This window comes from Onychostoma macrolepis, chromosome 21, assembly GCF_012432095.1.
Source record: "Onychostoma macrolepis isolate SWU-2019 chromosome 21, ASM1243209v1, whole genome shotgun sequence".
NCBI classification, from domain to species: Eukaryota; Metazoa; Chordata; class Actinopteri; order Cypriniformes; family Cyprinidae; genus Onychostoma; species Onychostoma macrolepis.
The window spans coordinates 10528638-10544828 of NC_081175.1; the positions used below are offsets into that span (position 1 = coordinate 10528638).

Consider the following 16191-nt stretch of genomic DNA (forward strand, 5'->3'; position numbering starts at 1 on the left):
CCTGAATTGATTCAAGAATAAGTCTTCATTAGGTTCAATTAGATTCCACAAAAGGAGGGAAATCTCCAGACCTCGCCAAGCCATTTCACATGGAGTCAAAGTCAAGCCACTACTTGTTATCTGGCATAGACCAAGGCTGCAGTTCCCAAAAGTGTTGTAAACCTAAGCAGATCATAGAAACCATTGGTGCCGGCGGTTTCTACCATCTACTTAGGCTTACGATGCTTTTGGGAAACACAGCCTATATTTTGATGAGTGTGTGTCTAAACAGCAAAACATAATAATAGCATTTTTTCAAATTCTAAATCTGAAATGCTCACCTGGCTTACATCTCACAATTAGTATTCATTTTTTCTCTTATGTTAGGTAAGATAGCAGTGATGTCAAATCAGCACTGAGAACTTTTTAAGGACCAAAAAATTTAAGGACCAAACTGAACCGAACAATGCGTCAATATCTCTAAATGTTCATGTCTGGACAGAGCAGACAATGAGCAACACTTTAAAGTTCGAAAAATAACTTCTAATATACTTAACTAGAAGGTAAGAATTTTTACATTACCTTCTGATCACACTAAACAAAAGTCTTTTTTGTCTAGTTTTCCAGTGTAAATATCTAAACAATAGATTTACTTGAGATGCAAAACGACACCGTATCAGAAGTCTTGTTTTCTGAAAAACTGTTTATGATTAAAATAAAAATCTCAGGCAAATGTAGCTTGATTTAAGGCTTTTTAGACATTTGTATTGAAAAAAAAAGAGCAAAATACTGAAGCACACTTTCCTGTTCAGGATAAATGTGCAGGGACAATATGTTCCCGCTTTAACATTGGTTGAACCAATGGCATTTCCTCGAGGGCAGAACTATATTGTTGATCGACAAATGAAAGGTGGGTATGTGTTCAGGGAACCTCTTTGAAAACAGTTGGTGAAATTTTTGGTGAGGAGGGGGAAGGTGTTGAAAGCACCAAATTTTAGTTGACTAAAATTATGATATGATCGCCAGTACTCCACTTGCTCTATCTAGCAAAATCACATTTTCTTAATGAGAGGAAATAACACGTCTGTGCTTCATGAAACTAAGACAAGCACATGTTAGCCCATCACGGCGCATCTAGAGCGATGCCTTTTTCACCTATTAATAATTCACTTCTGCCGATGGCTCTCAATTATTTATGAAAGTTTATAATTCATCTTCCACCTTCACTTCCATAAGGTGAAAAACAAAAGAGGAGTTGATGTAAAGATCAATGATGCCCGTAAACATCACATCACAATCAGGCCCCAAGTACACAGCTGTATGAGACTGTATGTGCAGGTATGCTACAACAGCATAAACATCTGAAAATGTTTAGCAGTGACTATTTGAGGCATTTTAACCTAAATTATCAAATACAGCTCACAGCAAAGCAAAAGACTGGCAGAATTTCAATTTGTTAAGGAATCCAAGGTTTCATTTTTCATGCATTCCCACTGGCAGGAATGTGAACCGCGTGAGGGATACAGTCTGGCTCTTCTCCAAATCTTCGGCTGGTCAGAAACACTGGTAACTGCCATCAGTGTGACTCGTGTGCTTTTCTGTTCTCTCTGAATACAGAAGGGAAATGCTTCATACATGATGCTTTAAACCCTGTCGCAACGCAATACTTCAATACAGGCCTCTATAGACATCCCCTTAAAGACCATACAAACAAACCATAGCCAGAATGTGGCAATTTGCCATTTTTATTAATAGAATAATGGAGCATGGCCAGGCAATCATACCTGCAAACTAAAGGCCCTGATGTTCGTCCAGTGAAGTCGAAGAACAGTGCACCATTATTTTAAACAAAATCAAAAAACTTTGTTTTGGTAGAGCTCATCAGAGCAAAGCACCCAGAAAAGTTTGCGCCCGCTGGTAAATGAATAGGATACTAAAATTTAAAAGTATTTCTATATTAGAAGACCTGAATTCAAATGTTGTTTTGGACTCCACTGACTTTCAAAAACAGTCTTCATAATATCTTCTGTGTTTCAGGTTTGAAAAAATAATGATGAGTGAATAATTACAGATTTCTGTCACTTTTGGGTGAATTACATACTGCCCCTATAAGTTGCAGATTGAGTATTCATGAGTGTATTAATGCTACTAAGTCAGTACCGTGACTATATGTGACTACATAAACCGTGTGACCATTTGAGGACTTTAAAATTTGTTTGCTCGGTGTTCCGTCCTTTGACAGGCAAGCAGCTGGTGCAAGCACATTAAAAGAAACAGCAAGGCCACACAACAACGTTCCAACTGGTAAAGCAATAAACCTTGACCGGCTCCCATCCTACCTCTGGTTGACAGTGTGGTCCTCCCAGAATCTCATCAAAAGTGGCTCTGCTCGCCTGAGCTCGGGATCTGCAGGTGAGTGTTCCGAGACGCTGCAGGCATTCCTGCGAAACAAATCAGAGCACATCGATTAACAAAGCAATAACAGGAGCAAGCAGGGGAGAACATAAGGGACACACTGGTGGGTTTCAGACAGATTACCAACCCAGGTTTACTGCAGAAAAACAGGCCTTGCTTAGATTCATTCAATTAAAGTAGCTGGAAGGATTTAAAGTGTATTAAATAGGGACATTTCTGTATATACCTCAGTTTTGAAATTACAGATCGTTATGTTTCTGGTACAGCTGGGGATAACACAATTTAAAATCCCTTTTTTATTAAGCAGTAGTTTACCGACTAAACAATAGCTCTGTCAATACTTCTGCAACACACTACTTGCACTGCAGTTTATGGGGGGGAAAGATTTAAAGCGCTTCCACTTTTGGATGCAAAACAGTTTAGAAAAATGTATACTTTAGTCAGAATTACTGCATTCTTATTCTGTTATGCTCCGACTATTTAAAGTTTAATAGAGACTCATTGGTGCCAGGACAAGCCTTTATGCCAAATGGAAATACTCGCTGACTTCCTAACATTTACTGATAAGCTTACAAGCCTAAAATGTAATTTATGCGCTGAAGAAAACTGGTCTTAAATGTATTAAACAACACTGGCAGAAGGGCCAGTCACTTTAAACTCAACTGTTTTTTACAGGTTCACATGATTTTGCACTTAATATAAAGCACGTCCCATGTTCAGGACAACTTGGATTGTGCACTTTTCCCTAATTAGCTCACTCGGTTTCCTTCGTTATTTTTCAGATGAGTTTGCAACATCAAATTATCTTTCATATTATAACATCATATTATTCTGCTCTGCAGACTAGGGCTGTGCGATAGCCTGTGTATGATATATTGTTTCATCAATATTGTGATTTTGATTTGAATCACGATTTCGACGCAGTATATTCTTACACACACTCTTTACATTCAGAAATGCATTTCATCGTTTATGAATTTAAAACAGGTTTTTAAAAAGGAAACCAAATATCAAAAAGCTGTAACAACGTTACTAGAACAAGACATAAGACAAAATAAAGTAAATGTCAAATCATGTCTCATGACAAAACATGGTGTCTATTATTTCTTATTTAAGCTCCTTTAGTACGGTGTGTAGATGTTAACGTGGTTTAATATCCTAAAACAAAAACCACTCACAACCAATATTATCACAGATAATATTGTAGATGATTTTAGATGATTATCATAAATCATCTACTTCTAAGATAACAGCACTGTAATCCAAATGGAAAGACAATATGTGACCCTGGACCACAAAACCAGTCATAAGTGTCAATTTTTCAAAATGAATAAATAAGCTTTCCGTTGATGTATGGTTTGTTAGGATCGGACAATTCATAGCCGAGATACAACTATTTGAAAATCTGTAATCTGAGGGTGCAAAAAAATCTAAATACTGAGAAAATCACCTGTAAAGTTGTCCAAATGAAGTTCTTAGCAATGCATATTACTAATCAAAAATTAAGTTTTGATATATTTACGGTAGGAAATTCACTAAATATCTTCATGGAATATGATCTTTACTTAATATCCTAATGATTTTTGGCATAAAATAAAAATGGATCATTTTGAGCCATACAATGTATTTTTGGCTATTGCTACAAATATACCCCAGCGACTTAAGACTGCTTTTGTGGTCCAGGGTCACATATTTCTATGCTTTTCTCCCCCACAGAAAGCTGTTATAATGTAAACACTTGACATAACTTTATGCATTAACACAATAATAAAAGATCAAATTCGGTACACACCTTATTAATAAAACACAGGCTACTAAAAGATGAACTCAGAAGAATAATGTGCAAAATTTCACATTAAGTAGTTTCCTCAGATCGAAAACTGTTTAAAAGAAAATGCTTAGAAAAACTCATTGCACATGTAGGGGGTGGTGGAGAAATCATGCTTTCTGTATGTTCACATTGCAAATTTATTACGATTTGGATTCATCATACAGCTCTACCAAAACAAAAAACTAGGGGTGTGCGATATGTTGATATTAAATTGCAAATGGTGTTAAATGACCCGTACCAAAAATTTCTGATGTTCATGTTGTTTCAAACCTGTATGTCTTCCTATTTCCTGTGGAACATAAGGACATTTGTTTCAGTGTGTGTGTGTGTTTTTTTTTTTTTGTCCATACAATGGAAGATTTACATACAAAATATATTTTTCTATGTTGCACAGAAGAGTCATAATAGGTTTGGAGCGGCATGAGGGTGAGTAAATGATGACAACTACCCCTTTAAATAACCATGCCACTCCATAAGAAGATTAACTAACTAACTAACAGCATGAGTGAGTCACTGCTGTTCACTGCCTGGCTGAAGCGGCAGAGTGCATTAAGAGATCATTTAGAGTATCTAAATCCAGTTACTGCCCCCAAAAAGCAAGTCAGTGTGCTTCGAGATATATTATATGAATAATTCAAGCAGAATTTGCCCTGTTTTGATGCTCCACGGCTTCGGCAACCACAGGTCAATTTATCCGGTTCCTACCGGAGCAGTCAGGGAACTCGCGGCCTGCAAAAACTCTTTAAATTGAGCTTTCATGCATGAGCTACAGTACGCATTGTAGCCCCTGACAGGAGAAAACGAGAACAAGGAGCTCTCACAAATGGAGTAAACTTCACATCAATATTAGTGCTGAGACGTGTGCTTTATCTCGAAAAAGATACATTATCTTAGCAAGGCCACATTACAGCAACGGGAGGGGAAAAGTGCTGAATCCGAGCAGTTGGATTGGAGCCACCAAGGGATTGGCAATGACACAGTGGCAGCTCTGGATTCCTGCCAACCGGTTCCTCAAAAAAAAAAAAAAAAAAGTCATATCTTGCAGTCTGTCATCCTGGCAAAGAGGCAAGAGAACCAACATGCTTTTCCAGCTACGTTCCAAAAGGGTTAACATAACGCAGATCTGTCCAATTTAAATGCAAGATATCCAGCAGTCGGCCACAGAGGCTGACGCACGGGCGCTCAAGCGCAGGGTATTGTTCTCTGCTCTAATGACCGCTCTCTAATCAAGAGGCTCGCGTGGAGAGGTCTTGAGTGGCGGATTACAATCAGAAGTGCACAAAATCAGCACCGGGTGCCGTCAACGGTCCTGAGGGGTGACAGGCGAGAGCACAGACAGAAAGAATGGTTATTGCAGCTGTTCGGGGCCAAGACCCCTTATATATCCAGCTAGAAAGAGCCACTTTAAAAGAGCATCAAAACACAGTGTAGGTGAGCACAAGGAATTGAGCCAAAAATAACAACTTCACACTTCACTGGTGCCTGTCTGAACAGCTGAGGCCGTTCCTCACCGGCTCATACAACTGCTGCAAGCTCGCTTTCTGGACAAACGCAAATCCGTGGGTTATTAAGGGAGCTCACGAGTTCCTGAGCCCTCACAGACTGAACATGAAACTTTATGAAGGATCGTTGCAGGCAAAATCACTGAAAACAAACATGCAAAATCCTAATTCGGAAATAAGAGTTTACATAAAGCTACACAATCTGAAGACAGTTTTCTGTCTTTTTGGTACCACAGCAAAGCGGGAATGGCTGAGAATATATTGCAGAGATAAAAAGCCTCATTACAAGTATGATTTTGTTGAAAAAGACCATAGGTAGCGTGGCATAATCACTTACGAATACTAGGGAGAGAAATAAAGTGGTTTTGTAAATAAATAAATAGAAAAACTTCTGTTTGCCAAATCAGTTCATTGTGCAGACACACGTAGGTATATATTTGACCTCATAACATTTAAAATTAATTAAATTTTATTTATTTATTTATTTTTTTTTTTTTAGAGTGAGTGAAATGAAAAAACATTTTCCATACAATGTTATAACATGATACTGTGTACATCTTAATCATTTTAAATTAGTTTTAAATTAATTCATAATCAATTTAAATTAATTCTATTAATTCATAAATATTATTACTTTATGGTTTAACCACACAACATTTCCAGAATCATTCAGAGACATTTTTGCTGAAAATGGTATAAAAAAGGCTGACGTGAATGCAGAGAATTCCTTCCTAAAAACTTTGCACATTCATTTTTAAGCTAGGAAAAAATGTTCTTCATCTTGAACACTCTTGTTTGTCACTGACCCATGCAGCACCATCAAATTCCTTGTAAATTGTGTGTCAAAATGCCCCACATCTCCCTATTTTCCAAATATGATTTGTTGTCATAAGATAGTTTAGAAAGAGTATAAGACAGGGAGAGGAGGACAAAACCCTCCTAAAATGGCTGCACATTTAAAGTAAATTTATCAAATTCATGCCTTCGGCTCATCATCTCTTTTCCTGTGCCTCTTGCCAAAACAGAAGTTGCTTTGCTCTTTATCACAGTTCATATCCCTGAAGCCAGGATATCACTACAGAACCACATACCACAATATAGCCATTTCCCCTGCTCCCCCGCGCGCACAAATGCCAAGACGTAACAGAAAAAGCATTCACTAAACAGCTGCTCAAAACTTTTATGGTGGTTTTGTTATGTAGAGCTCTTTCCTTACAATGACAACAGTGAAGTATTACCTTTAGAAAAAGGCATTTATGCTTTTCTACATCAGACAGAAAATCATTTAAAAACTGACAAAATGTCACAAACATTGTCCCTGGGCTACGACTTCAATATTCCATCAACAGCGCAGCGAGATTTCCATTACGCTTCATTATTCTGTGACCAGGGGACAGCTGCCAGCAACTCGAGGCATTGAGTTTCTATACCATTCAATACTTTGCATTTAAAAGGTTTGTGTCTTTAAAAAAAGGGTTTGAGGTATGCAGCCATACTGAATTTAACATGCAGAGTTCAGCCAATCACAAAAGATTGATTCACAAAGCAAAAACACCCCGTGTACCTCTAAGGGGCAAAACGAGATAGGAAAATTGACCAAGCTAAATTGGTGCAAGAAACTGTGACATAACAGATAAAGTAGAATAAAAAGCTAAGTGAAAATACACCAAAAACAAAAAAACAAAGCACTAAACAAAAAAGATTAGATAACAAAATAACAAAACAACCCCCCCCCCAAAAAAAACAAAGCAAAAACTAAAAACAAAACAAACAAAACAAACAAACAAATAAAAACAAAGCAAAACAAAGCCGAGTAAAGCAAAGCAAAACAAAAAACAAGACGACTGACTATTTAAATATTTTTGGAAAAACTATGCTCTTTAAAATATGTAAAATATTATGGTCCGTTTTATTTTGAAAACCTCTGTTGTAGTACAACAGCATATAGACACCTCAGAGTGAACGGACGTGGATTAAAATCCACCAAACTTCAATTTCATGAGGTATCTCTCACTCGGCAGCTTGCGGTAATAACTGTTTTACCTTCATAGCAGCCCACAGGAATGTGAACAGACGGAATTAATACGTTTAGTAAACATTATGTCTTGGGTCATTGCACAGAGCTGGTCCAATCTTTCTTGGTGCAAGATACCCATCTTGGATATCAGTGGAGAAGTAATGGTTTTCACCCCCTAAATCCGGGTTGGAATGCAGCTCACAGCTGTCTGGCTGGATCAGCAGCTGAAGAGGCTGACAGAGCAGGAGGAGCTGGAGCCCTGACAGCTCTGGATCCATGCGTCGCTGGCTTGGCCTTCTCCACGGCGGACCCTGGCATGACTCCAGGTCCTTTCCCAAACCCAGGTGGTGGCTTACGAGCGCACTGAGACGCAGTACCCTTTCTGCATTACGCTGGAGCAAAGAAACCCACCCTACGAAAAAGTTTGCATTATGACGTAAATTATGGCCCATCTATTCTCATTTCATTCAAGACTATCACAAGTCATTCTTGCAACTTCGCCAGACCCTGTCTATGTCAGCCAGCCAGATAATGTTAACGGAGTTCACAACAATAATGTTCAGTACATCCCAGAAAACCAAGTGTTTAAGTTGGCAAGGCATAAAAACACATGTGCATGATCAGTGAATGCAAGATGTAGCGACAATGCAACAGTGGCCCACTGAGCCAAAAGACAGTCTGTCAGCTAACCCGTAACTCTCTCACACTGGCTCCGAGCCAATGGGACATCTGTACACTTCACCCAAAAATTAAAGTTGTCATGATTCTGCACTGCATTAATGCAAACATACAGTGACCAGTATGGGGGGCTAGAAGTGCCACTTAATATAAAAGGAAAAAATAAGTCACATATATTATTATAATTATGAACAAATTTATAAACATAAGAACAAGGCTGCAGTACAGGTCATAAACCCCGCCCTCTCCATGTAAACGAATGGGACTTCAGTCAAAATAAAAAAATAAATTACACTTCCAATACAATTTTCCGAAATATGGTTTTGGTCATTTAAGGTAGTTGCTATCACGCTGATATATGTTCAATTGTTCATTTTTGTGATACGTTTGATTTTAGCTAGTAATTTGATGCTATAAAAACGGGGCGTGTCGTTATGGTTGATTGGGTCTGCGGGAGTTTGATTCCGCGGCTCCACCTCACGACTCTACTGCGCAGACTCGGGCTCCAAATGACGTCATTTACTCAAGATGGCAGCGGCCATACTGAGATGTATTCGCTTCACTTTTCTATAGTGGAAGGAAGCGGAGACGCCGCCCATCTTTTTACAGTCTATGGTTCATACCAGCCAGCAGCGACACGTTTCTGAAGCGGCTCTTCTGCGCTGCTTGGATAAAAATAGTCTTCTGTGAGATGTCACAGCATGGAGGACGGAACAAAACCTTGTCGGAGCCGTAACGTTAAGGGGTAACGGTAACATAATACGCTGATCGTGGGCTGCTTTTAAATGAGCGTTTATTTATAAAACAATATCTTCTTTGGCAATATTAGCCTACTTAATAGCATTAACACAGGCTTTACTCCTTTCAAACTTTATCTGGATCGTCACCGTTTCTGTCACTGCAACTTCCCAATCACGTGAACACACACACACAAATGAAATCGTCAGCCTGATGAAAAAAAATTTATTTTAAAAATATAGTTAATATTTGCATCATTTATGATTCAATTTAACCACCGACGCTTTTTTTATTACCCGACCCGCGGATTATCCGCAGCGCCCGTGGATATAACCGTGATCGAACTATTCCGTTTTATTCTTTCAGTAGTTTAAATGTTTCTATTTCTTTTTTCCTCTTCAGTCTTATATTGGACGGTATTAAACTGAGTTACATCAGACTTCTCCATGTTGGAGTTTAAATGTTTCTATTTATTTTTTCCAATGTTAAATGAAACCTAATGAGTTGCATCAGACTACTCCAATTAGTTGTTTTAGGAGTTTAAATGGTTTTTTTTTGTTAATTTTGTCCTGCTCAGACTTGTATTGGACAATGTTTAAGTTACATCAGACTTCTCAATTTTAGGAGATTAAATGTTTATTTTCTCCTCCACAGCTTACTATTGGATAATGTTTAAATAAACCTTGTGGGTTGCATCACTGCTCCATTTTGTTTGTATTTATTTTTGTCCAAGTATCCTGATATAGGCTATAATGTTATGCATAAACCCCTTTTTAAAGGCATATTCAAATGTTCACTGTATAAGGAATATTTATTATTATTACTACATATGTTATATAAAGCTTGAAGCATCAGAATCGGTATTGGTATCGGCCGATCACCATGACCATCGGTATCGGCTGCAAAAATCCAGATTGGAGCATCCCTAATGTTTACATTTTACTAAAAATACACTTAAAATGTGTTTAAAATGATTTATCAATGCACTAATAATTTAAATAAGCAGTTATAATCACTTGGGCAAGAAAGGCATCATAAACAATATTTCATAGTTATTCAAATCCATATTGCAAGCGATTTGTGTGATGTAGCCTATAAGTCTTCAGAAAGCTTTGTGTAACATGCCTTTGGTTCTTTTGTCTTGTGACTGCTCAAAATATAGCAATTTTTTATTTTTTTTTATACCTTACATAAAACAATAATTAAATTTTTGAAAGGTTTCTCACACAAAGCTAGAAACTTGGAACCCTAATTTTTCCTTTCATGTACCATAAATGAAATCAAGCTGATTTTGAATTTCAATCTGTTTAACACATCTGGAAAGTTCTTCTAATTAGATTATTGTATAAAATCAGAGCCACACTTCGAAATTGCACCAATGAGATTGAATTACAACATGCAGATGAATTTGAATTAATTAGTGATCAAAGGCAGAGAAACAAGCCAAGAAACAAACCGCTTTTATTTTTTCCACCTTTGATAGGTACAGATGAGAGAACATGAAATAAGAGAAAAGAGAGGGGAATGTTATTGCAAAAAGATGTGAATTTTAATTTGGCTGAACTATTCCTTTAATATCTAATGTTCTAAAACAGAAGTGGTAGATCAAGACCATCTAATCAAACCTTGAAGAGTTTACCATAACAGACAAGCAGGACTCTCTGTTGGGAGCAACACATGAGAATCAAGGCTAAATATGCTCAGTGATTAACATCACCCAATAACGGCTTCGCAGTAGGAGGGTTTTGTGTAGGTAGGTGCACATCTCTGGAGAGGAATTCAACTGAAGAACCACCTCCAGACTGCCATGAATAAAACCTCCCCAGACTAAAAGGGGTACGCGAGTTTTTAATTCTTTCGCAAATCACCCCTCAATTTGGACTTTTTTTTTTGTTTTGTTTTTTATTATCGACAAATGCTTTTGAGAATCAAGTCTTTTTGGCTAAAGCTCTCAATAATCGCCCATCATTGCTGGCATTCACAAACAGCAGGCACCTGACTAGTGGGTGGTGAAAAATAAAGCTAGAACAGTAAAAGCTTGGCTCTGTTACAATCCCTCATGCATCCTAAGTGGTGTGATGATAATGGACTGACGAATTTTAATCAATTGCTTAACAGACAGTAATGTATAGCTGCCCAGCGATGGCATGAACTTCAAACCACAGCTTCTCAAAGCATATCTGAAGAGCATGAGCTCCAGCAGGATTTCAGAGACATGCATATATGCATTCATACAGAAATATGCAGCAAACATGCCTACTTAACTTTGCACGAGTATAGTCGAGGGATGCATGATATATTAATATCATATCCGTCATCAGCTGATATAGAGATTTTTTAATTTATCAGTATTGGATGATATTGGATATTTAATTGTAATGTGTTCATTTCCTCCATCATCTAATGCTCACTTAAAGGTAATCTTTAATCATCTCAAAATGAATTTTTTTTTTTTCATTCTGTAAATGATAATATTGTGATGCCTAAATTCACTTGTAGCTTTTAAAAACAATTGATTTAACGTCCGTGTTTTACTTTACACAAAATATTGTCAAATTTAAATATCAGATGTAATGTGAACATTTTTGTAACTGCTGTGCTTTGCAGTAATGTGCATTTTAATTCTGAAATTTTGGAAATTGTTTACAAGAATAATATTACATCGCCACTCCATGAGAACAAATGAAAGCTACTCAGAAGAAGAAAAGGAAAGTGGTGTAGGACTGTGTAATCTACTTTTGATCATCATTCTCAATCTGATCCAGAAGTTGTCTTTGACAAAAACAAGATTTTTGTTCTTCCCCACATGCAAATGTTGATAAAAAGAATTAATGAAGCTGGAATACATCATCTTTTTTCAAAAGCAGAGTCTTTGTTTTGATGTATAGATTACATGTTCAGATATTAATACGACTAAATATTCAGGGGGGCATGACATTTTTGTGAAAATGCATCTTTAAAAAAAAAAAAAAAAAAAACTGGTGGGGAAAGAGTTAAATAGGATATTTAAATAAATGATGAATATGTGACTGACCACATGAGAAACGCATTTCCAGATTCGTAGGATCCCAAAACTCACATACGTTCCATCACTGAGAAAAGCCATGCAAATGAATTTTTACAGACGTCCCCATGAGAAACAATTACCATCCGGCTACTAAACGAGAACTCCATGCTGCATTGAACAGCCTCCTTGACAAACTATCCTCCATTTCTATTAGCTAATGGCAATGGCTCATGGAGGAATTATGGGAACTGGTCTGCCGATGACCGTAAGCTGGTCATCTCGACTCGATCTTCCAAAGAAGCCTGTATTATCCACTCCGATGATCTGGTTTATCAGGTGATCACCTCTGACCTATGGTAATTTAGCAAATAGAATGGAAAAAAGCCATTTGTGCTTTTTATATCATTTTATACTGATGATACAATCACAACAACACAAATTTAATCTTATTCAATCTTCTTCGTATCAAACCCTGTAGTCCTCATTTATATAAAACCAATCTTTCAACGGGGAGCAAAATGACTGACCCATCTGCTTTCCCAGCACCATCTGTGCCCAGGACAGCGAGTGCTTGACAGAGTAAAAGATATCGTGAGAAATGCTGCTTGTCATCTTCGCGAGCTAACAGAGACGTCTACAAAGAGACATGCGGGCTTGTTCCCTTCCTCTCGGCCTACATTTATCCTAACAAATACAGACAGCAGAGGAAAGGAAAAATTACCCACACGAGTTTGATGCTACGTATCGGATTTGCCTCTGGGTTCAAGGCAGTAAAAAGTGGAACAACAAAGGCGAGCACGTAAAAAATTCAGATGGGGAAATGAAAGCAACCCGTGTGTCAGCAATTCGGAGAAACAGAGAAGATTGCGGTAAAAACACACATGGCTATTCAGAATAATTTCACTTTTAAGGTGCAGCCACGTTGCCAGTAAAGGTATTCTATCGCATGAATGGAAATGTGTTTGGAGCTGGGGACTTAGCTGAGCACTAATCAATCTTGAATGTGCATAAACATGAGATCTCTAGAGATGCCCCTAGAAATAATTATATAGAGCTAATGAAGAGATCAGAAGAAGAGACACAATGATGATACAACCTTAAACATCTCTTGAAGCAATATGAGGTCAAGAGCTTTGCTGAAGAACGCAACAGCAACTCAACACATTCTATGACAGTTTAGCGTTTCATTTTTTAAAAACTTGATTTTACAGTAAAAAAAAATAATAATAATAATACTGTGATACTACAAGCTAAAAGAACTGATTTCTATTTGAATATATTTTCAAATGTAATTTATTCCTGTGACGGCACAGCTAAATTTTCAGCAGCTATTAGGCCTAATCCAGTCTTCAGTGTCACATGATCTTTTAGAAATCATTCTAATATGCTGATCTGATGCTCAAGAATCATTATTATTTTCTTATTATTAGCACAATTTTTGTGGAAACCACGATTTTTTCAAAGATTACCCAGCATTTACTTGAAACAGAAACGTAACATGTGACCAATTTAATGCGTCTTTGCTGAATGAAAAAAAATTATATTACTTATTAATATTTTATTAGTAATATATTAATATTAATTATTTTTCTTCTTATAATTACTATTATTTTTTACTTACCCCAATTTTGAATGATATTGTATAGGAGTATATTGGTTTTCATTTAAAAACATGTTTTCATCATTGCCGATAAGAAGAAATATTAGAATGCATATTACAGCATATTAAGAGTGATTTCTGAAGGATCACGTGAGACTAAAAACTAGAGTAATGGCTGCTAAAAAATATATTGCATTTTAAAATGCATTAAAACAAATATCAATGCTTTTAAATTGTAATCACATTTGACAATATTACCATTTTTATTAGTTTTTTGATCAAATTGATGCAGCCTTGGTACGCACAAGAGACTTTAAAAACACAATTATTTCAAACTTAGACCCGTTGTGTAGCTCTAACCTAAAGACTTCTAGGATCATGTGGATCCCTTTGTTAACTCAAAGGACTGACGCCAAGGCGGCTGGGTTCTATCCTGAAGTAAGGAAGAGCTGCTGGAGCTCAGGGGCTTCTGGACTTGAACCTCTGCCATTCCCTTGTCTCTGTTCCCTGTTTCAATGTCGTTCTCCGTGACAAAGCAGCCTTTTGTCGGCTCTCCACCAAAACAACGTGGATGGGGGAGAAAAACAAGGCAGTCATTTTGCCACTGCTCTTGACTTCTGAACTCAATTCCTCTCCTCTGCAAAAGTAATCAAAACTGCCTCCGTGCCAGAAGGGTGTAACGGTCCTCCGAAATTCAGCTGATCCAAGTGAGCAAATGCTAAGGAAAACAAAGCTGCTGCAATGCCTAAAAGCAGCGGCCTGCTCTGTGAACTTCTCATGGGTTGTGATGCATATAATCCATGTCTTACGAATAAAATATTTCTGCAGAGGCGAGGAGCTCAGGCACTCTCGCATTTGATTGAGATTACGAATGTGCGCTTTTGTCACTGACCTTTCCAGACATGCTCAAGATAATTTAATTCTTCACAGTCTCAGAGATGTGTAAACAGTGATGCAACTTCTTAACTAGAATATGTGGCAATGCAAGATGCTGTTGTTCTTTTGGCATAGTTATGCAGTTGCTAAGCTGTTTTCATTTGATGTGCCATTGCTAGATGTGTTATAACTGGATTCTTACTAGGCCAAATAATTAAATAAACAAATAAATCAATCAATCAATCCACCTTTCTATGGTGTTTTGATCCCAAGATACGGCTTCGTTCCCTCCTTCAATACATATATTTAAAAAAATACAATTATCAGCACAGCTAAAAAAAAAAAATCAATTCAAATTATTTATAAAATACAAGAAATGTATATACAATATACATTTAAAAAATTTTAACAAACAAATTATAACTAAGCATTAGCAGTAAACAAAGGATTTTTAACTACAGTACCGTTTGGTTGGTAAAAAATTTTTTTTTTAATTGATTGAAACATTAATTAATTTTTTTTTTTTTTTTTTTTTTTAAGAAGTCTCTTTTGTACACCAAGGATGCATTTTTGTTTAAAAAAAATAAAATCAAAAAAGTAAATACAAAACAAAAACAGTAATATAGTAAAATGGTATTACAATTTTAAATAGTTGTTTATTTTGATATATTTTAAAATAAAACTTAGGCGATGGCAAAGTTCATTTTTCAGCATTATTACTCCAGACTTCAGTGTCACATGATTCTTCAGAAATCATTCTAATATGCTGATTTGATGCTAATTTTGTAACAATGTCATTACTCTCGAATTTTGATCAATTTAATGCATCCTTGCTAAAAAAAGTATTACTGACCCCAAACTTTTAATCCGTAAGGTATGATCTCAAAGCACATGATGAATATGCAAGTTATGTAATTAAAACACAAACTTGCTGGCATCAGCTATAAACACAGATGAAGCAGCCGATGTTCTTCTAATACCAATGGATTCATTAGGGAATTGAATCACTCGTTATTAGGGGAATGTAAAAATGTTGGTTGGAGGCCTGTTTAACAATGCGAATATCAGTCTCAGCACACATACAACAGTGAATAACCCCTGTCCCCCACTGCACCTGAGGCCTGATGAAAACAAACAGACTGAAAAAAATCTACACTGATGCCTAAATACAGTCAAGCAAACATAAAGCAGGGACAAAAGGCAGCAGCTGCCTGAAGGGAAAGCAAAACAACGCCATAGCCCCGCCAAAGCATGACCTAATGACATTTCATCAGTCTTCCATTTACAAAGACTGATGCAGTCAATTTTTAATACCTTTTCACATAAACAAAAACATGTTCAGACAAGAGAGAGACAAATAGCAGCCTTACAAGACTGTAAGTGAAGAGTGGAAGCCCAGCCTTGTGTCCTGATATTTGGAGTCTGTTTACCTGTCAGTTTTGACAAGAGTGCCAAACTCCAACTAAAAACTCTGCCGAACACGCTCCATGATGCTAGGAAGGTGCATGCGGTCTCCAGGACACAGCTATGTAGATGCTTGACTGTTTT

General features: G+C 37.0%; 1 protein-coding gene across 2 annotated transcripts in view; it reads right to left on the minus strand.

Annotated features, from left to right (window-relative positions):
- ndst1b (N-deacetylase/N-sulfotransferase (heparan glucosaminyl) 1b) overlaps window positions 1-16191 on the minus strand; it is an 80525-nt gene that overhangs the window by 50563 nt on the left and 13771 nt on the right. For both annotated transcript variants that reach the window (XM_058758767.1, XM_058758768.1), the window contains exon 2: window positions 2319-2420. The gene's annotated coding sequence lies outside the window, so the exon portion shown is untranslated. The remainder of the gene's footprint in view (window positions 1-2318; window positions 2421-16191) is intronic.